Here is a 24,297-nt window from a genome sequence, read left to right as displayed (position 1 = left end):
CATCTACATCCATCAACACAAACTACAGTTATGCATATATTTTGTAATGCACACAGAAAATGAAAACTGCATGTATGTTACCAAAGCATAGCAAGTACATACATTGCATGCATACAAACAGGGTGCTACCACTTACCATGCATAACCTAATCAATAATCGGACTCTCATTTGTCCCATCTCCTGACATCAAGTGGCAGTTACTTACAATGTTCTGTGCTTTCAACGTTTTCTTTTAATGCCCACTTACATAAGAGCTGCAAACCACATATTTTAATTTTAAAATATGTGGTTTGCAGCTTAGAAAATGAACACTGCGTGTATGTTACCAAAGCACTGCAGGTACATATATGGCATGCATATAAACAGGGTGCCTGCCACTTGCCCTGCATAACCTACCAAATAATCATACTATCCTTTGTACCATTTACTCACAGTAACTGACAGTTACTTAAAATGCTGTTTGCTGCCACGGTTTTCTTGTACTGCCCACTAGCATAACAGCTGCAAACCACATATTTCATTTTCACCACCACTGCATGTGATATTTTTACAAAATACCACATTGATAACATTTCGACACCACATGCAAGAGCCAAATCCTATGTCAAATCCACAGAATGCGCACAAAAAAGAAAAACTGCACATACATTATAAAGCATGCCAAACACATGCATTGCACAACTGACAAAATGCACCATTGGAAGGAAAGCAAAGAAATGCATATCTACAATGGAAACACTGCTATCTATAAAATGTGCATACATAAATGCTACAACTGAAAATAATTTCTGCACTCATATAGAAAGCATCTATGTATCAGAAACATAACACAATTCCACACACGGTAACCTTCTCCTTTCCAATCTCTACATCTTTCTGCCCTTTTTCTCACTCTACTATGACTTACACTAATCCATTTCCAAAACAAATAATACAAAAACATCTCTCACACTTACAAAATGCAGCCCTATAGGCCACAGTTATCACTGCAGTACTTGTCCCCATACCAACAATGCTAATACTCCTAAGTCCCCACTCCTATGCAGTGCTGTACAATTGCGCACACACACACACTATCTCGTCCTGCCAACAAATCCTCCTCCAGTCTAAACCAATGTGTTCTACTAGTGCTGTTAGTGTACCAGTAACAGACATAACCACTAACTTCCTTCTTTTGCAATTGCAGTTGAGACCACCTGCTGGAAGCCAGTGACATCTCTGCTGGAAGATAAAACCCAGAAGAAACCTCTTCACATCCAAAAAAGTAAGTGCAGTACTGCTGTAGTGTTCTTCCTGTTACGCAGACAGTGCAGTGTAGTTGTATTGTAGCCTGGACATTGTTATGTAAGCCCACAGCAGTCGTTTCACCCTTACTCATTGCACCTTGCCAGGTGCACTGTTTCTATTGTCATCAGAACACCATGCACACTGAAGCAAACCTTTCCTACAAGAACAAACACACATAGCACTACAACCTTCCCAACCAAAACTAACAACCCTATGCACAATTACACTCTTATATATATATATATATATATATATATACCTATCCTCATATTTAAACACTCACCCACACTTTCCTTTTTTCTCCAATAGACACAAGACAACCACAAAGCAACTCTGTAGAAAACAACGCAGAAACAGAGTAAATAAAACTCAAGCCATGTAAAATGCCCATCCACCTCTAGCAGACTTTGTACAAAAAGTTTAAACAAAACGGCTAATACAGTCACTAAGCAAAACAGAACCAGGTAACGGGAAAAAAACAGTGACTTCTCTTTCAAAATGTAAAACTAAAAATAAACGTAATAAGAAGAATGTAACTAACAGTTGTGCAAACACTACATCTACCAACAGTAACTTAGCCACAAGTAAGCATTCCAAAAAATTAATTTTACAAAAATGTTTCCACCTTAGAATCCTTCAGAACCTTATAAAAACAGGGGAGAAATCACAACCCACCCTTAAAACGTACCGCCGAAAACTGATCCTGGAAGCTCTCATAGACAGTGCAATGCTCCACAAAAGGAAATTATTTGTTATTTTTTAAACAGAATGAAAACACTAACAAATTGAATTGGTAAACTACAAAAAGTCCTTTGCAACAGACGCAATATCAGCATAGCACGTTTGCAAACGTCTGTGCAGGCGAGTGGATTCACACCACCAGAACTATATTTCAATGAAGAGGCATACAAACAAGAGCAAACAAACCCAATTGCCATACATAGCAGTGGCCGAGGGTATGAAAAGGTAGACAATACCATTATGGGAGAAGAAACACTGATTGCAAGAGTATCCCCAACAAACTTACAATCAACTCTCCATTCCACTGAACCAATCCTGCCCATCTATAAATGGCCGTGCACCTCAATGTGTAACGTGCAAAAACAATCTTTCAAATCTTTGCAGCAGTTCCTTAATCAGTATTTGAAAGCCAAAGACCAATTAAAAATGTTAATATTACAAACTATGGACTCCTGTCCAGTGTGAAAATTCACAGGACTACGAGGACATTCATTAGCCTGTATTTACGGATCTGCTTGCAAAGGCACCTTCCACCACATCAAAATGTTAGCAACACACCATTCGACTGTACAAAATCTCATTCAGAGACTGTACTATGCGAAAGGTCCCGTTTTACCACTGGAGCATTTAAATGACATTCTCCTACATGGTACAGCCAAAGAACTGCTCGAAGAAATGGACCACATCCAAAACAAATATTTTGGAACTGAATAGCACTTAGGAAATCCAGTAACTTTAGAAAAGCGTACCAACAACCTTGCAGATGTAAACCTTTTATTACACAAGTACAAAAAAGAAATAGTAAAGTTTAAAAGCACATCTGCTGAAGTACCAAAAAAAAGTATGTGTGCGTTGCTGCAGAACTTTTTATACAAAGAGCACCAACACTGTAGCTATAACATAAAAATAGAAGACAATGAGCAATACCAATGGTTCCAATTAGCTCTCTACATTATAGCAGAAAAAAATACAAAATTACTAACCCCTCAATACTTTGCACATACTGCACTGCAAAACTTGACAATAGCCAAATGCCTTCCTGCGCTATCACTAATAACCTGGAAATATTCCCACTGCCAAAACCACGCCAACAACTTAAATTGTATGAGAGCATCATAATCCAAACACTGCACCCATTTAAAGCGATAATACGCCTTCAACCAAAAACAGTAAAACTGCCTCCCTCTGAATTACTGAAAGGCATTCGTGGCAAAGTAGTTTATTTGCTATTAGATCTCAACGAAAAAGTAGACACTCTAGGAGTGCAATGGCCAGTAGATCAATCTTTAATTATCCTAGTGAATGGTGTACCTACAAAAGATAAAAATAATTGGCAGCAACTAGTAGACTTAAAGTTAGAGAAGCCTTGCAATATCTTAAAGACAACAATGAATACTAAAGAGAAATAAACCTGAGAGAAACCACCAAAATAATTTAGGATTCCTCATCAACTGGGCAATTTGAACTTCTAGATCCTACTACAGCTTCCACTATTTTAGACCAGTATACAATTCACCCACTTTGCTCCAAGGACACCATAGACAATGCACTAGAAATATATCAAATGCGGCAAGCCAAAGGATCTTCAATCAGCATATGGGAAAAAAGGTTAGAAGTACACACCTTTCCTCTACTGTTATCTTCTGGAAAAGGTGGAAGATACGATGAAAGATGCACACAAATAACAGCATCAGAATACCACTCTTTACAGATGTATTCTGAAGACCCCAGATTCAGACAAAACTTGGAATACATATTCCACCTCCGCTTTGAAAGTGAACTAGAAACTCTATGTTATGGAGTTGCGCACACACACTGAAAACAGGTTCCAATGTTCTAAACATGTCTGCTACACAGCTACTTCAAAAGGTGCAAGAGAAAGATGAAGTTTTACAGTCAAGCATTACAAATCTATTGGCAAACATGCATGGTACGAAAGAATACTGGTTCCATCATCATGCAGGCGTACGGTGTATGCTATGCAATCTTGGCCCACCCACATGGTTTGTCACTTTTAAGTTGTGCAGAGTATGCATGGGAAGACTTGCACGATTTCCTACGCATAGCAAATGAAAACAAAGCAGGGATAGACATGGAAACACTAGGAGAACTCTACTCTCTTGACCCTGTAAATGTGTCAAGGTACTTCCATCGTTGCTTAATTGCCATGCTGAACTTCATTTGTAATAAAACAATTCCTCCCTTCAGAGAAGTGGACACTTCTTTTCAAGAAAATAATATCAAGCCAGAGGAGCACCACACATCCAGATGCTTTTGTGGATTAAACATGCTCCTAAATTTGTTCAGGATATTTTGAGTTCAGGACGTTTTGTTCAGGACGTTTTGCAGTTCATTCATGAATATGTCACTTGCAAAATCCCTTCAGAAAGTACACATGGTGACCTACATGCAAAAATGTTGCAGTTTCAAAGACAAGTGTGGCAAGTATTGTCGGCGCAAATATAAAAAGAAAGGCAAATACTGTACCAAATGCTGCTTTCGGTTTCCCTAGACCTGTTTCAGAAAAAGGACAAGTAAAACACTTCATGTCTTCTGTTAGACAGTGTGAAAGGCAAATCGCCTAAGTAAAGAACTGAAGCATCAAAGTTCATTAATGATTACAATGCAATCATTGCCCTCCTATGGAATGCAGGCATAGATGTGCAGTACATTGCAGACAATTCCACTGCAGTTGCACGGTATGTCACAGCCTACTTAACCAAAGCAGACAAAACAGAGGTGAAAGACCTCTGGGATGACACATCATCTTACAAAACACTGTCACAAAAATTGTACAGTTTTGGCATAAAAATGCTCTCCCATAGAGAATGTGGCTGCTACGAAGCCGCAGATCGTTTAACCGACACCGCCTTGTATGGCAAATCTGAAAACATAGTCTGGCTATGCCTTGGTCCTGCTGCATCCAGAAAGAGTTCTCATACCATAACAAGACATAGCAGCAATAGCCAAAATGATCTCAACAGCCAGGACATTTTGAAAAAGAGCTTATTGGACACATACTGCCCAAACAGGAGTACTGCTTTGGAAACCATGTGCCTATACCACATAGCCCAAAACTTCTCATACAAAAATAATATTAAACTAGATGAGAAAAAAGGTTGTGAGGGCAGCCTGGTTAAACTTACCAAACGCAGCTTGATTAATCTTACGAAGCTATTGTTAAAAACTCCTCAACATAGAGAACTGTACTACATGTCCCTACTACAACATCTTAAACCATGGAGAAAAGAAGAAGATTTATTGGACACGAATATCTCCTATGAAGATGCTTTCAATGGAACTGAAAGCACTATAACAGAAAAAAACTTTACACAATACAAAAACATGTTGGACAATGAACGCCAACAAGAAGAGCTTCAAGCAGAACTAAATATAGACACTCCTGAGAGCAGTCAACCTTCTCTTACAGTAAGTCAAGAACTTCTTGGACAGCCTCTCATAGCAAATGAGGCAGAATTAGCCATGACTGAAGTAGAAAACACCATGCGTCAGTATGAGCAATCTGCAGAAAACTTTGCTCTACTGAAATCACAACTGAATAATGAGCAGCGTAGCATTTTCCTAGAAGTAACTAATGAAATTGAACATGGTGTGCAGCACGAAACTAAAACTTGTACCTGTCAAAACTATAAACATGTACTCCTTTATGTAAGTGGTCAAGCTGGTTCAGGCAAAACATTCTTGATAAAAATGACCAGCAAGTTCCTCCAACAATTGGCAAACAACAAGCTTTCACCTGTTGTAACTGCCCCCACAGGTTTAGCTGCCTACAACATGGGTGGTGTTAATTTACAGTGATTGCTACTCCTTTTAGTAGAACACCAAAACAAATTAGACTACTACAAACGTTCAGCATAAGCTGCTGTGGAGCTATGCAGAGTTTTGAAACAAATGAAAATGCTCCTAATAGATGAGGTGAGCATGGTCTCCAACCTAATGTTGGCTTTAATTCACCTCAGATTGCAAGAGGTCCTTAAACCAGACTACGAAGAACTCTTTGGAGGAAAACGCTTTGGACCTCATTCAGAGTCTGCCGATCCGGAAAGCAACGGTGGCGTTAAACCCGCCACCACCATTGTCTCCGGCCGGCAGAATACGAGTTCTGCAGGCGGGTGGCCTTACTCCTACCAGGTCTGACCTGGCGGGAGTAATGCCACCTGCCTGCTGATGGAAATAGAAATGCCAGCACCATTAATTCGGGAGTCGGTGTTTCCACGGTCCCCATTCCCATGGAGTCCTACAGGACTCCATGGGAATGGGGAGTGATGGAATGCCGGCTTCATAATAACCAATCAGGCTGTGATGCCCTGGTAATTCTGGCAAATCCGGAGCTGGTTATTAATTCCAGGTCTGAAGGCAACCTGCTAGTTTTTCTGGCATGGTTACAGCCGGACTTGGAATGAGGCCCATTATTGTTTTCAGAGATCTTCTTCAATTAACACCAGTAAAAGATGAACCTATATTTAAAACCTTAGGACACAAATTGACACTTGGCAGCATAGGAAATTTAAATTTCTGGCAACATTTCCAATACAAAGAACTAACTGAAAACATGCGTCAGTCTGCAGACCTCACCTATGCCAACATTTTGAAAAGCATTCGCATTGGTGTGCTTTCTAAGGAAGCACAGTCTATCTTAAATAGCAGACACATCCATGAGCTATATGGGCATAACACATACTGATGTCATGGAACAATTAGCACACAAAAATGTAAACTGTATGTCATTAATGCCAACCCTAGCAAGCTGTGCACAATTCAATGAAACAATGTTGAAAAATGAAATGCAACCACTAGTGCAAATTTACTCCACAGACAAACTGGACGTGCACGGTATGACAGTACCTATGTGTCAACAAGCCACAGCACGACTAAACACCTAAGAGAACTCTATCTCTAACACGGCTGGTTTGGAGAAATTTTTAACATCGTGTTTAAACTGTAGAGTAATGCTAAAGCGTAACCTTGACGTGGAACAAGGATTAGTTAATGGAGCACTTGGTACAGTTGTTGGCTTCCAGACATACCCACGTAAAAACAGCATTCAGTTTGTCAATATTCAGTTTGACAAACTTTTAGAGGTTAAAAGGATAGGACGCTCAACAGTCTGATTCTTTCGTTTCCAAGACAGGTATGCACACAGTTTTCTCTGTCTCTAGCATACGCAGTCCCTATTCATAAATCACAAGGTTTAACCTGAGATCAAGCATTGATTGACATTGACAGCACAGTCTTTAAATAAGGCATGAGTTACATAGCACTGTCATGCCTACGTACCCTAGAAGGACTATTTCTAGTCAATTTTGATGCAAGTAAAGTCAAAGCTGACATTCATTGCATCTTAGAGTACAACAGACTATGTGCACTCTACACACCCCATCTCAAAATGTACCCTGTTCCTCAAAAAGACAAACTTTGTAAAGGAAAACTAGAGCAAACACAACTTATACATGATCTCCCAAAACTACCACCAAAGAAATTGAAAACAGCTCGTACTCCATCAATTACCACAACCACAGAAGGATGCACTGAAAAGGCAAATGCATACACAACTGCACAAACAAGGAGAACTACCTCTTCCAACAAACCACATGGATTTCCATCAAATGAGCAAGACACAGAACTGTCTGGTCCATTCAAATTTTCCAATACAACTCGTGTAAATTGCTATGCAAATGTAGTGATCAATGTTCTATTCCAATTGCCACCAATTGTTGAAAACATTTACTTAAACGGCTCAGACCAGTTGTGTTTGTAAATGCTACTACTTCACAGAAATGCAACAAACAATCCTGAGAACACTTACAGTGTCTCAGGAATAAGTCAGGAATTAGACTACTGTGTGGGAATGGTGAGATTCACTATAAACACACAAGAAGATCCACAAGAATTTCTAATGTACTTAGCAAAAACGTACCTATAAATCAAATCTTCCAGATTTCATACATATGGAAACATACATGCACTCTCTGCAGCCATGTGGTGCAGGAACAAGTCCCTAATGAGCACTGTGTGTATGTCTCTATACCTAACTGTGAATCCATTCCATTTCAGCAGCTTATACAAAATGCAAACCATGGCATATTATGTACTACTTGCAATTCTGAGATTCATTCTACCTTACAGATACAATCACATAGCCAATACGTAATAGAAATGTTTTTATGATAGAATGCAGATTGTACCAAAAACAACTGCAAGCTTACTAGCTTCACACACGGACAAGTATTACTTGGCAAGAAAACCTACACAGCAGTAGGCATAATCTACTACACAGGCGCCACAACCAGTGCAGGTCACTATACTGCATACATTAAAAGAAAAATGTGGATGGTTTGAATGCAATAATACTTCCATTACTCTGAAGCAGAGATTACCAGCAAATCTTGTAAATGGCTACTTAATATTCTTGAAACCAAAATGTAGTCACTGATCTACTGCCCAATGCCCACCATCACATATGAGAAACTGTAAACAGTTAGAATACCCCAATTGGTATCTAACTACAACCATAATAGTACTTCCCATTAATCCACCAGCAAAAATGGAAGTTCTTCTGAGGAAACCCTTCAACACTAATTAAGTATAAACAACCAGCATACACCAACTGGTATCTTACTGCACCCGCAGTACTACAATATTACTTCCAGCGGTAAAAAACTGCCAAAATAAACCTTCAGCAATCGCAGTGCTACAAACATACCCTCAACAACTTTCAAACTACCAACAGTTAGAATACGCCAACAGGTATGTGACTGACCCCACAATCCTGCAATATTACTCTGCAATATCGCAGTACTGTTACGCTCACCTAGTCTCTGCGGGGACGTTGGGGGCACGGTTGCAGCCCTCCCTGGAAGTGGATCACCCCTGTTAGGCTTCTTCCCCTGCACATATGCTGTGGGCTGCGACAATTGGTGACACTGCTCCTGCGTGGATATGAGAGAATGTGAGAATGCTGCTATGTGACTGTTGTCTCTCTCGAACCCTTCTTCCCAAAGTGTGGTGAGCATGCGCCGACCCATTTAGGCTCACCTGTTGATTAATGATGTTGAGCTCTCCGTTCTGCTTCTCACTGCAGGGGCGCTTCTTGATGGACCGAGTTCCTTCACTGGCCCATTGTACGTGGCAGCCCAGACTGTGGGTTAGCCACTCCTGATGGTAAGCATCTCTCAGTTCTATTGTCTCTTCTCACGGTTGACATTTTGCATTGTTAATGTCTTCTGATTTCTTCCTACAGGTGGAATAGCGGCCCAGCTGCTGCCTTGGAGCACGAGGCGAAGCCGGATGGAAGAGGAAAGGTTCCATGATGGTCCGACAACAGGTAAGGTGGTTTAAGGTTAAGCACGAGGTTCGATGGGGGTGCGACCTTAAATTGAATGTCTTTACTGTCTAACCTTGTCTTTCGTATCGCTTGCAGGTGCCGTCTTCGTGAATGAGGAGCGCGTTGTGCTGCAGTGTCAAGGTCAAGATTTCTACTTTCCCGGAAGGCTGAAGATGGAATGCTGGATGCCAGGTTCGACGAAAGGCTCATGCAGACGTGAACAGATAATTAAGTATGGCACTGGAGTCAACAGGCAGGTAAGTATGAAACTGGAGTCCAAGAGGTGAATCTGCAGTCAGGCGACGATGAGCGTTACGCCGCATGCAAGTGCAAAATAATGTGAAGCGTTCGCACGCAGGCTGGGTGGGCTTATATAGTCGAGTTTCCAGCCACACCCACTAGCTCTGGCTTACCGGCCACACCCTGCCACTCCTAGATGATGCTTCACGTGCAACCCAGCTCCCAGCAGCCGCGCCCAACACAAATGCATGTGAAAGTTCCTGTGTACACGAATAAAGCACTCTTGCCCAAAATAAACGTCTCTGGTTATATTTGTTCATGAGCCTGGCACCAATGGTACCAAGACTGAGTCCAGCTGGGCCCCCTGTGCTTGATCGTCCCGGCTATGTACCCAAGAGTCTAGTAGCTGGCCACAAACACCACACCATAATATAGCCTATACAAACATCCTCATATAATCTACATTCCATTCCCCTACCCTAATGAAGCCTGCCTGTAGTCACCACATCAGCTGCTTGCCAAAGAACCTATCCTACCCTAATGAAGCCTGCAATCACCACATAAGCTACTCACCTGAGGACCTACCGACGAAATACCGCAGAGTACTTGCAACCATTCACATTCCAGTCCCCTACCCTAAACCGCCTGCAGCCCTGTACACTTCTCTACACATTCTATTACAGTACTTCAACCAGTGGGCAGACTCTTGCACCTGGCCACAAACACCACAGCATAATGTAGCTTATACAAACATCCTCATATCATCTACATTCCACTCCCCTGCCCTAATGAAGCCTGCCTGCAGTCACTACATAAGCTGCTCACCTAAGGATCTATACGCAAACTGCTGCGGTGATTGTGGATACCGCAAACACAACAGTCTTCTACCACCTAAACAAACACATCTTATGAACCATCTTTCACTCCCCCACCCTTTCCAGCCCCTCTTCCCAACACCAGATGCCACAAAACATGTTTTCCAGCCCTGTTCGCCACTGCGCTATCCGCGGATACAATATGCCGGATAAAAATATGCTCATCACGCTTTTGTCAAGCCAATCAGTGGGCATGTCGTATGTCAGCGAACATCACACCGCCCTACGGCCCAATCGGAGTCCGGTCCGCAGAGCGAACAGGGAAATGGGTCCACGCAGAGGAGACAGATATCACTAATTTTTTGGCACCTACATTTTGCCTATTTTTAAAAAATCTACAGGACGAATTTTCACCAAATTTACAAAAGCACACTTTTGGCACCAAGCCGCCGCTCCTGTCGCACACACATTTGATGACAATCCATCCAGCGGTTTGGCCTGTAGGCGTGAGCAAAGTTTTTTCCATTCAGTATTTTTTTGGGACCCCCCTATAACTTTGCCCCCCTTCACGAAACCACACCAAACTTGCCAAAGAAATTCAGAGCGGGCCATATACTTATTTTGCAAAGTTTGATGATGATTTGTCCAGGGGGAGCGCAGTTATAAGCCGCCCAAAATGATATAAGCAGATTCCACAAGCCTCAGAAATATATATATATATATATATATATATATATATATATATACTCTAACAAAAAATGTTGTTAAAAAGGGACATTATGGTTAAGTTGCACTACTAAAAATTATTTATGAAATTCAATGGAAAAACGTTGCTACAGGGTCACAAGTAAAACCTAAAACCCCCAGAAATTCTCAAGTTATGGTAAGGTACGCAACCATAACTCGCACTACCACTGTACACTGCAAGGACTAACACCCATGACATCAAAGATGACATCACAAATGTCATTGATGACATCACTGATGACATTGCATGTGCATTTAGTTGTCATGAAAAGCCTCCAGAAGGGATTGTCATTATAATGTTGGCAGAAAACTATCGGAGATCATGGGGAGAACTACCATTACATAAGCAGGTCAATAGACAAGGCATTCCTATAAACAGTATTGCAGTACACATTTCTTTCAATTACATGACCGAACGCATGTACAAACTTAAGCAGCGTATGCAGCATGCATCATACAGGTGCAATATACAAATTCTTCCCATGTTGCATAGTGAAATAATGCATGCTTTCCTTTAAGACTTTTGTGGACTGTTAAACATGTGATAAGTAGCTACGAATCCCTCACTTACTACATAAATATACTACTGCACACAAACCATAAAGAGATCACAACGCACACAAATATGTGTATATACCGTAAAGTAAGCAAAAAAGCAGCAATATTACCAGAAAGTGTTAATAACCTAACTGATTATCTTAATGCACAGAAATGATTGCTGTATTTCAGACTTCCTTCTTCCCGTATGTATGTATATGTACCATATGATGTGAATGAACCCTAAGGAAAGCAGTGTAAGAACATATGAGAAGTGTAAGGTGTACAAATATAGAACCTTTTCACTTTGTAGTTCCTCACTGTTAGTGAAGAAAAGCACTGAGGGTAGATATGTCACTAAGCAAAAAAAAGGTAGCCAGACCTGTGATGTCATCTTTGATGTCATGGGCGTTAGTCCTTGCAGTGCACAGTGGTAGCGCAAGTTATGGTTGCGTACCTTACCATAACGTTCATATTTCTGGGGTTTTTAGGTTTTACCTGTAACCATAACGTTCCGGTAGAAACGTTTTTCCATTGAATTTCATAGGTTTTTTTAGTAGTGCAACTTAACCATAACGGTCCCTTTAACAAAGTTTTTTGTTAGTGAATTTCATAGGTTTTTACTAGGGCACTTTAACCAAAACGTTGCTTTAGACTATTTTTTCAATAAAGGGGAAATGTTTTTAGTAGCGCAACTTTTCCATAACGTCCCTCTGACAATGTTTTTTCTTAGTGAATTTCATAGGTTTTTAGTAGGGCACTTTAACCAAAACGTTGCTTTAGACTATTTTTTCAATAAAGGGGAAATGTTTTTAGTAGCGCAACTTTTCCATAACGTCCCTCTGACAATGTTTTTTCTTAGTGAATTTCATAGGTTTTTAGTAGGGCACTTTAACCATAACGTTCGTATATTATAGTTTGTTGATGAACGGTGATAGGGTTTGAGTTGCGCAAGTGAACCATAGCGTATCTGTAATGATGTGTCTTTCTGTGAATTGCATTAGTTTTTTACAGGATACGCTTAGTTTGTAAAGATGTACTGTACAACATACTGAAGCCGGTGACTCAAAGGTTGGGAACACAGCGTCCTTTTGTGGAGATCGGGTGGAGTCCAACGTGCCCAGAAAGGGGAAAAAAAAAAGTAGTAACATGCAGCAAAGACAAAAAACATATACAAACAGCAGCAAGTGCGTGAATAGGAAGGGAAAATGCTGTAGCTGTACAAAATCTGTACTTTCGGAAAACTAAGTGCACAAAGGCATAGGGTATGCAGCATAATGGAAAGCGCCAACAAGAGAAGTGACGTTTGCCTTCATCAATGTTACTGCATCACCTGCAGCACAATCAAACAAAGACCGAAGAGGCAGAGGAGCAGACGACAACTACCGAGAACAGAACGTCAGAGCAACGTGGTAAGTTCTTGAAAGTTTATGTTGTAATTGCACAGTTCCGTTAGTGTACAATAGTAGGAAACCATGATGTTTTCTGTTTGTGCGCAACAATGGCTTCCACCATAGAATGGCTGGAGGAGACTTTTCTGCACGAAGAAATGAGTGATGACGATCGGCCCCTTGTTAGCTGCCGCACTGTGAAAAGGGAAAGAGTTCCTGAAAGGGCAAGCACTCTGGAATGGCTGGAGGAGAATTTCCTGCATGACCAAATGAGTGAGCATAGTAAACCCATAGGTAGGGAAGACGGTAGCAAGATGAACACAATCACAATGCAATACTTCATGTGAATTAACCAAATTTGTTGTCTTTTAACAGAACATAACGGAATGCAAAGGAGTACACCAGAAGCGGCACCTTTTCCACCGGAACATACGGCCACCGAAACTGAAGTGAACGCTGGGCATATACAAGTTGACTGCCTGGACGCCAAAATCGATCAGTTGCTCCTCCAATTTGCCGCCTTGAGAAAGTTTGTAGTAGAACATATAATGGGGAAAATAAGATATCACTGCCCAACTTGCACATACCCGCCTTCTCCATTTCCCAGCCCCCTCTCCCCTGCACATTGAGTGTCATAAGAGACGCTTCGATGAGTGAGACCTCAAACCCTTCTTCCCTTCACCAGCAGCTTGTTGAAATGGGAAAATCCCTAATATATGTATCTGCTTCTTGTCCCCCTTCCCTTTCCGAATAATCGCTATTAATGTGTGCTAATAAAGATTGATACGTTAATTTGTACTGATTGTGTATGTCCCTTTTTTCCATTTAACAAGGCCATTGTAAGTGTGAAAGGCACAGCACTAGTGGGGATGGATGCAAGTAAAAAAAATGGAGGAGGCGGACGACCGCCGCCCCTGTGTTCCCTATGTGCAATCACAATGAAACCATTCGTAGGACGCCACTACGGGCTGCATGTTTACATGCACACAACCGCCTGTAAATAGGTGCATGACCGTCCGTTTATCTGTGGCACAACTGCGCACATAACTAAGAACATTTTTATATTGCGCACATTCACCCAAATGGCCTCAAGGCGCTCAAAGGAACAAACAAACAAAAAAACCAACAAATAGGATCAGTGAAGGGGAGCGAGAATCATTTTTTTAAATGACTAGCGGAGTCCTTAAGAAAAAGAAGTGGGTCATCATGTACCAATCAGGGATTTTAAGCATCAAAAAGAAATGTCTTGAGACGTTTCCTAAACTGTTGTAGTGTCATACATTGTTTAAGATAAAGTGGAATCATGTTCCAGCTTTTTGGAGCCCAAACAGCAAAGCTTGCTTCACCTATTTTCTTCAGGGTAGTACGTGGCTGAGCCAGGAGCTTCAAACTATTGGAGCGCAATGCTCACTTTGGTGTGGCCACGTGGATCCTAGATTTCAGGTATTCTGGGGCTTTGCCTGAAAGACATTTGAAGACTATTACTAGCTCTTTAAAATTCAGCCGTTGCTCAATAGAGAGCCAGTGTAGTTTTTTTCGATGTTCAGTGATGTGAGATTGACGGCTCAGTCCACAAAGAGCTCGAATAGCTCCATTTTGTATGGTTTGGAGACTTCTAATATTCCCTTTTTAGGTACCTATCAGGAGTCTATTACAGTAGTCTAATTTAGTGTTGCCTATTGCCGCTGCAATGGATGCTCTATTGGCTTCTGATAGATAGGGACGTATTTGCCACAAGAAATGAGTGAAAAAGCTACATGATGATTTAAGGTACAAGTAGCCAAAGAAGTAAAAACGTTAGGTATTTACCTTGACTCCACCTTATCATTATCCAAACAGGTAAATTCCCTAGCCTCATCAACAGCTTACTAAACTAATCAGAGCAGGAAAACAATTCTTATCACAGCATAGTTGTCTAACATTAGGCAGAGCCCTAATCATCTCCAAACTAGACTACTGTAACACATTGTACATAGGAGCCACTAAATCCACCATTAACAAAATTCAGATACAGCAAAACAATGCCCTCCGAGCTGCATTGAACATTCCCAAGAGAGAACACATCTCAGAAACAAGAAGGAAACATAAATGGCTCTCCACCCACGAGAAAATCAGACTCAAAACCGCATCCCTCACGTACAAATCACTTTATAATAAAGCCCCACAATACTTAAAGGACAGATTCACCAGAACACACTCCACAAGAAAAACAAGACTAGCCAACACCAATCGCCTCCAAATACCCCGATTTAAACTTGCCACCATAGGCGGAGCTAGCTTCCCAGTCAAAGCTGCTCAATTGTGGAATGAACTACCCATCACGGTGAGGCTAGAACAATCTTTTACCAAATTCAGGCAAAATGTGATCAACTGGTTGACGACAACAAATGTTAAATGAATGCATGAACTTGCGCCCACCTGCCTGTTAGCTGTCACATGTATTACACGCCTGTAACCGATGACCTTTGTAACCTGTAACCGTGCTCTAAGCGGTACATCTTCTTACCTTTCTCGCCCTTATACTCCAGGGTCCGGTGCGCATAATAAATACTAAACAAACAAACAAGGTAGGACATGTGTTTCTGAAATGTAAGATGTGCATCGAAGAACACCCCCAGAGTCTTCACATAATCCGATACAGGAATATTATTGCCACCTATTACAAAAGGTCCAATTTTTTTTTATCCTATTAGGTGTACTGATTACCAACAACTCCGTTTTTTTGTCATTAAGGGCAAGTGAATTAAGGGCCATCCACTTCTGGATTGCCTCATAGATCGTATTTATAGCCGCTGAATCGTCTTCATAGAACCCAGATAGTTTAATAACTATCTGGGTGTCGTCAGCATAATTGGCAAATTGTATGCCCATAGATTTTAACAAATCGCATAAACATGTAATATAAATGTTGAAAAGTAAGGGGGATAGGCATGAGCCCTGTGGGACACCACATGTAACAGGAATTTTCAATGACCTAGAGGATCCTTTAGCAACACAAGCATTTCTGGGGCCAAGAAAATATTTAAGCCATTGAACTGCTTCTGGGGAGCACAGGCCAATCTTCTCAAGTCTCTCTGCTAAAAGATTATGATCGACCAAGTCAAACGCAGAGGAAAGATCCAACAGGAGAAGAAGAGCAGAGTTTCCTTCTTCAATAATTTCAGTTATGCTAGCCTTCAAGTTTAAAAGGGCTTTTCTCGGTTCCATGGTTAGCTCTGAAGCCGGACTGTTCAATAGCCAAGATATTGTTAGTTTCAACAAAATTTTGTAGTTGTATATAGGCTATCTTGTCCAGTATTTTAAGTATAAACGGGACGTTTGTGATAGCACGATAGTTCTCGGGCATCAGGGACAGTGCCTGAGAACATATACACAGGGACATGCGTATATCGTCTGTGACGCCTTGTAACACTGTCCCTGGTGAAAATATGTGAATAAACGTGTGATGTAGTTGTACTAGCTGGAAGCGTGCACCCACTTTCTGAGAGTATTTTTGCACGTAAACAATCCACCCACTGTATCGTGCTCATAGCAAGTGTAGGTAGAAATGTGCAATGTGTGTGTACTATATGTTTAAGTAGTCTGGGGATGGCAAGAGTATAGATAGGAGAACTATACATCTGGCCACAAATTATTACGGGCAATGTACGTCCGGCAGACAAGCTTGCAAATGGAGAACAATGGTGACGTCACCATGGTAATGGATCAAAAGTGCACGTGGTCCTTTATTTGGCAGACATGACCCACATCCGTACACATCGAAAGAGTATTCAAACAAAAATCAGGATGGGAGAACCACACTTTTGAGATTCTGGATAATATTAGTTTAATCTCTGAATTTTGGTGATGATACATATAATATATCGATTGTTAGCATAATAACAGACAGATGGACAGTTGTACATTTGATATGTAGGTGTACCACTAGGTACCACCCTCAAGAGTGTGGAGGGTGTTAGCTTTCTGATGGTGCAAGATCTCTTGGATACACAGTTAACAAGGGTTTACAACACAAGAGTGAATGCAGCCCAGGACCTCAGTTGGTCCATAGGTATTGTCATAGGAAAAATCACAACAACAGGTGTGTACAAGAATGCATGGGGTGAGGTTGTGTCATAGATCCACACTGTAGTGTTTAGGCCACAGGGTACGAAGACTGGATGTAGGTGACTGGGATGGCCGCCTTCAGGATGGAGGTGAAGGGATGAAACACTGTCCGTAGGGTATCGTGAACCGACAAGCGGTGCAGCGGTAATAACTTCTGCGGGTCTTCGACCACGCGAAAAGTCAGGTGAAGGCGGTGGCCTAGTGGCCACTGTTGCTGAGGAGATTAGTCCAAAGAACCGTGTCTTGAACCGGGGTTTACAGATATCGTTGGCGTCAATCAATGGCACCAGCAATTGTTTACCGGAGCAGGAGCGTCTATCTGTATAACACATTGAAAGAGGACATTTTTCTGCACTGTATGGAGTGTTACAATGATACGCCCCCTTTCAGATATCCTCCACTCTTCCTTCTACATGAAGATATTGTAGGGAAAGAGTTAGGGCCACTTTGTGGTGTCACGTGCTCCACATCAACCCTATAGAAGGGCACACCCCACAAGTGCTCTGTTTGGCTTTCTAGAGAAGAGCACCGGTGCACATTGGTTGGGGCAGAAATTGCTTTGTCACCAATTGTGTGCCTGCAAACTAGTTCTGCAAGTAATGGCCACCAGAGCTTCTGCTACTACCTCTGACTCAGGGGCACCCACATATTCACCACCAACACCTCCTTCTGAAAGTCCTAAGCAAGGGGACAGGCATCATAATGTGGAGGGACATTGAAAAGGAAACAAGAATAAAGTAGAAGGAATCCCCATTGCCTACAGCCAGCGTCAATCCTGGGTGTGGAAACTATTTAGGACCGTTGGAGATGTGCCAAAATATCGTGCAAACCAGGTGCAGTGCATTGAGTGCATACTCAGTCGCGGAAAACCTGGCTTGTACAGCTATGGCACCACCTCCATGCAGCGGTACCTGAATGCTAACCACCAGGCAGCTATTTGAGGGTAGTCCCCTTCCAAGCAGGCAGTAGGTTATTGCCCTCTACAGCATCTTCCGCATCTGCTCCTGCCACCACTAGGGACACTCCAGTGGGCCACCGCGTTTCGCAAGCAGCCTTGGATGACATATGCAGTGCAACAGACCCCTACCTTTCAAAGGTGCATATACTATGACGCAGTACTGTGTAGGGGAGAATATTTACGAAGTGCTTTTGAGGCTTCTGTCCGAGAGCATGGCAAAAAACTGCCACCTATCCAAGTAAGGTACACCCCACATCTTCTACTCTCCACGTACGATTTCTTAACCCTGTGGTTGGTACCCTTTGCCAAATCTCCCGTCCAGTGCTGGCTTTTCTGACGTGTCTTATAACAAACAGGAAAAATGCTATACAGCCAGAAGGTGGGGTGAACAAAAATTCTCTTTTCAGAGCCACATTCCACTGTTCAAAAATAGAAGTTGAATGCAAGCATGCAGCTGGTGACGCTGCCTATAAGTGTTGTGTACGGAGATGGCAACAATCGGCGGCGGGACGCCGTCAAAAGCATTGTACGCATTTGCTAAAAGAATTGGTGGCTATTAAAAGAGCAATTTTGTGCTGGTTGTACTTTAAACTGTAAAAGTAGTGAACAACCACAGGGAAAATGCTTCCTACACTTGCAGGAAGCGCTGCACAGCTTTTTGGATATTACGCAGAAAGATCTCATTGCCAGCATCAGTCAGATGAACTCCATCTGAACAAAAAATGTTCCTACTACTAAACGTAATGTTTTCATTGTGGTAGGAGAACATGGCAACGTCGCGCAAATAAGCGCGAACAGCCTTGTTCCCATTGTGCTTCACTTTCCCCATTTGTGTGCCACAGAAGGAAGAATGCAGCCACATCTGTCTCTGGGCAATGCGAGGAAAACTATGTGTGATTTTGGAAACATTTCCGTGAGTTGCAAAAATGTCTCCTTCATTGCAAACTGCAGTGAAATGCCGGTAACGCGCCTTAAACTGTTCCCTCCACAATGAACAACAGTAATGTCTGGATGAGCAAGTGCCACCAAACTGGCACAAAGAGGACCCACATGGAACCACTGCATCCCACGTTTTCCGTACCAGTACACATTGACATTATGGAAACCAAGGTGTGCTGCTAGTGCACAACGTTCTGTGTAAACTTGTACCCAATGTATCCACAAGTTGCCCAACAGCCATATAGTCCACCTACTTAACGGCACACCCGTCCCCGTAGCCATGTCCACTCCTTTTGGCAAACAGATGTTCTGGCACAATCTGTTGCTACGCACCACACCCACAAATTCATATTGCCCAATCCCAACTCCTGCACAGTTCCATTTCCATTGCAGCCACCCTCAAAAGACCCGGATGTAGCACGTGCGCGCCCCCAAAAGGCGTGACTTTCGCCAACATATTGCCCTGTACACGGGGCTGCACAAATGCATTTTAAGCGTCCTAGAAAGTGGGCGTCTTCGTAGAAGTTGTGCAAAGTGTTTTTTTCTAATTTTGCTAAAGGGAAGTGTAAAGAAACACCTTTTTGTGTGCTCCTTGTTAAGGGTTGCTCTCGGCTTCTCCTCCGTACATTACTACGTGTGTGTCTGCAGCAGGCATTGCACATAGTGCAACAGACTAATTGCAATAGGGGGAAAACAAATGTCACTGCCACTGACAAACGGCACACTACAAGAATTAACGGTGTTATGGGCACAAAAGAACATCCTACCATGGAACACAAAAGCAGACACACAAGTGAATCGCTATACCGTAGTCCCATTTCCATAGCAAGCACATTACGAAGGACAGCATGTATCATGTGCGATTTCCCCAACTACCGTGAGGATCAGGGCCAGTCCTTCTTTCCTTTCAAGGACTCTTTCAGCAGCAGTCCCTGATTGGCTACTGTTAAAGCATTACATACGCATCCACCAATTACATTCAAGAACTGTGCATGTAATGCTATCACATCTATTGAACCGTGTGTAATAGCCGTTAAACACGCAGGTGAAATATCCTGTAAATCAAAAGCACCTGCATGAGAAAGTACTGTACAACAATCTATGCATTCTGCACCCACAAACATCAGCATCGCTATCCATCACCACACCCAGTAGGTATTTTTCATGAATGTCAGGCCGACCTCTCGGTTCGTCGGAACCAAATTCGTCGTTTTGCAGAACCCACTCCTCCTCACCTGATTCTTCAGTAGACTCCTCGCGTCTTCGCCCCTTTTTTCTTGTTGATTTCTTTTTAGAGAAGAGATATGGTCTTCCGCGGTTAGAAGCCACCCTGTTCCCACTAGTAAACCAGGGAAGCAAGGGACCCCCTTACCGCAGGAGCCGTAGGAGAGGAAAAAAGCGTTAGCTAAAAAAAACCTCTCGTGAATCTCGATCCTGATGAGGAGCCAGGTAAACCAGACAAGCTGTTTCTCCAGAGGAGGTCCGGAATCGAGGGATAATAGAGACCGCGGGTTGGCTAGTTGGAAGGGAAACGGAAAAGAAAAAGAAAAAGACAGGTAAGTCCGGGGGAAGGATAACAAATATAGAAAAGGAGGGCAGAGTACCGGGAAGGAGCAATAACCGGCAAAAGACACCGGTCAGGAAGCAGGCAAGGAACTGGAGAGAGAGCACTAGCGAAACGGAGCGTGAAAGCTTCAGTTGCAAAGCGCCGGACAAAACAAAGAGGCGTGGTTAAGAGCAAAACCAGGAAGAGGTCGGAAAAAGACTAGAGCGTAGCAACAGGAAATGGGGAAAAATATGGAACAATCAATGGCGGCGGAGTTGCCATCGGTTTCTCAGACTCCAAGGGAATCTCGTTGCAGACGGCATGACAGTATGCCCCCTACCATGGGGCACCCCCCCTGGCTTGTCGGGGTGAAGTCTGTGAAACAACCGCACCAGACGAGGCGAATGGATGTGGGAAATAGGTTCCCAAGAATCATCCGAATGTGGGTAGCCCTTCCAATGAACAAGATATTCTAGTCTGCCTCCCTTATATCTGGAGTCCTGGATGGCTGCCACTTCATATTCGTCTGGTGGTAAGTCTATGGGTTTTTGGCCGTTAGGTATTCTTCGTTTGTAGGGGTCTTCCCGATATTCTTTCAAAAGAGAGGAATGAAAGACCGGATGAATACGTTTCATGTAGTTGGGCAACAGAAGCCGGTATGCCACCGGGTTTATCCTTTCCGAGATGACATAGGGACCCAGATAGCGCGGTGTTAGTTTGGAAGAATGCAACCAGCGTGGAAGGTACTTTGTAGATAACCAAACTTGGGTCCCTTTTTTCCAATGGGGAGAAGGAAGGCGCAGTGGATTGCTGGAGGTGCTATAGCGGATCTTGCTGGCTCGCAGACTAGTATATGCAGCCTTATGCGCCTCAGAAATATTGGCAAGCAAGGCATCCACGGAAGGTATATCCCCAGGAGGAAAGGGTCTGATAGGCAAGAAACGGGGATGAAAGCCATAGGTACAAAAAAAAGGACTTAGTTTGGTGGCACTATGGGCGGAGTTGTTGTAAGCAAACTCGGCTGTAGGTAGAAGACCCACCCAATCATCTTGCTGAGAATTGGTAAAACAACGAAGATACTGCTCTAACAGAGCGTTTAATCGTTCTGTCTGGCCAATTTTTTGCGGATGGAACCCTGAGGACATTGCTCTTTCAATACCAAGTCTCTTACAGAGCTCTTTCCAAAAGCGGGAGGTATACTGGGTGCCTCTATCAGATATAATCTTGTCTGGAATACCGTGTAACCGGAATATATCCTTGGAAAAGATAGAAGCCATTTCGGCTGCTGTTGGTAGTCCTGCCAAGGGAGAAAAATGTGCCATCTTAGAAAAACAGTCTACGGTCACCATGATGCAGGAGCAACCATCCGAAGGAGGTAAGTCGACTACGAAATCGGTGGAAATTACTCTCCATGGACTCCTAGGCGGTTCTTCTAGTTGTAGATATCCAACCGGTTTCTGAGTGCTGTATTTAGATCTGGAGCAGATGGGGCAGGTCGATACATACTTATCTACTAACTTTCCCATTCCTGACCACCAGAAATGACGTCTGAGTAGTTCCAGAGTGTTCTTAATTCCTCGATGTCCAGCTACTTGGTCATCGTGACACCATTTTAAAACCTGTAGACGGGAGGTGGAGTCTGGTAGAAAAAGACGTCCTTTGCAAAGATATACGCCATCCTGAAGGAGGAGATCCTCTTAAGCCCTTACCAAAGGGGGTTTATCCAGGTTGGCAGTGGCCATGCGTACCCCTTCTAGAAAGGCATTAACCATACATATCACCCTTTTCTGGGGCAACATGAGGTTTAGATGTTGATCTGGTAAACATTCGGCAGAGGGTTTTCTGGATAATGCGTCGGCAAGCACATTTAGGGTTCCGGGTAAATAAGTAAGGACGAAGTCATATTGGGAAAAAAAATGGGCCCATCGGGCTTGTCGTGAATTTATACACTCCATACTTTGTATGACCTTTAGATTTTTATGGTCCGTGCGCAGTTCGAAGGGAAAAACAGCCCCTTGTAAGAGATGTCGCCACTCTTCACATGCCACTTTCATCGCGAGTAGCTCCTTCTCTATCACAGAATAATTCCGTTGGCTAGGGGTTAGAGTCTTTGACACATAGGCTACTGGAAATTCAATGCCATCATGTTCTTGTAGCAATGCTGCTCCCAAAGCTGCGGACGAGGCGTCAGTTTCTATTATGAACGGGAGGTCTTGATCCGGTTGACGTAGAACTGGAGCCGAACAAAAAGCAGTTTTAAGTCGGAGAAAGGCGTCCTCTGCTTCATCGGACCAAAGAAAGGGAGAAGTAGACTTCTTCAACAAACAGGTAATGGGCAATACCTTATCGGAGAATTCAGAAATGAACTTGCGATAGAAATTAGCTAGTCCGAGGAATCTTTGGATTTCTTTTACAGAAGTCGGACTTGGCCACTGTAAGACGGCTTCTACCTTACGAGGGTCCATCTGAATCCCCTCGGCAGACAAAATAAACCCAAGATACGGAACCTCAGCTACCTGGAATACACACTTGTCTGGATTAGCCTTTAAATGGGCTTCCTTAAGTCTTTGGACGATTTGATGAAGATGTTGCGCATGTAATTCAGGGGATTTGGAAAACACTAGAATGTCGTCCAAGTAGATGATGGTACAGTTATACAACAAGTCAGAAAAGGTGCGGTCCATAAACCACTGGAAAACCGATGGGGCGTTGACCAGACCAAATGGCATCACCCTATACTCAAAATGACCGAAGGGGGTCCTAAAGGCAGTCTTCCATTCATCGCCGGACCGAATGCAAAGCAAATGGTAGGCTCTACGAAGGTCGATCTTGGAGAACATAGTGGCACCTTGTACGGCTTCTAATATATCCTTAATCAAAGGCATCGGGTACCGATCTCTAATGGTGATTCTGTTCAGTCCTCGGTAGTCGATGCAAGGTCTTAGTTCCACCGAATCTTTTTTGGGCACAAAAAACAACGATGCCCCAGCAGGAGAACGTGAGGGTTGAATGAGACCATTTTGGAGATTGGAGTCAAGGTATTTCTTGAGGACTTCTTTTTCCCTCAGAGAAAGGGAGAACATTCGCCCAAACGGGACTAGGGCCTCTGGGACCAGGTCGATACCGCAATCCTCTGGTCTATGTGGAGGTAATTCTTGGACTTCTTGGTCTTGGAAGACTTCACTAAACTTTGCCAGGTCGATGGGAATGGTATGTATTCCCACGGTATCAGTTGTTGGACAGAATTCGGACATGACTTGGACGGTGGCATGTTTAGTCTCTGGAAGACATTTCTTCAGACAATGATCAGAAGAAAAAGACATCTGATTGGTTCTCCAGTTTATGGTAGGGTTGTGTTTGCGCAACCATGATACCCCGAGTATGACCGGGAAATGGGCAGCTCTTATTAGGTCAAACTGGATAGTCTCTGTATGCTGAAGCAGCTTCATCGTCATGGGCGGAGTGGTATGCGTAATCAGACCAGAACTTAAGGGCTTGCCATCAACTCCTTCCACCTTCTGGTCTTCATCTTTCTCTAGTCGTCCTATGCCGGATTGGTTAGCCCACATGATGTCCATGAAACATCCTGCTGCTCCGCAGTCCAGTAAAGCCAGGACTTCATAAGATCTTTGATGAAGGGTGA

The 24,297-nt window shown here is 42.9% G+C and overlaps 1 protein-coding gene across 1 annotated transcript in view; it reads right to left on the bottom strand.

The window, feature by feature from the left end:
• Positions 1 to 24,297, bottom strand: part of PIGB (phosphatidylinositol glycan anchor biosynthesis class B) — a 706,437-nt gene that overhangs the window by 55,753 nt on the left and 626,387 nt on the right. The window lies entirely within an intron of this gene.

This window comes from Ambystoma mexicanum, chromosome 11 (assembly GCF_040938575.1).
Source record: "Ambystoma mexicanum isolate Mex_15411 chromosome 11, UKY_AmexF1_1, whole genome shotgun sequence".
In the NCBI taxonomy this organism is placed as follows: Eukaryota; Metazoa; Chordata; class Amphibia; order Caudata; family Ambystomatidae; genus Ambystoma; species Ambystoma mexicanum.
Note: the sequence above shows the minus strand (reverse complement) of the source record. Positions and strands in the feature narration are given on the sequence as shown.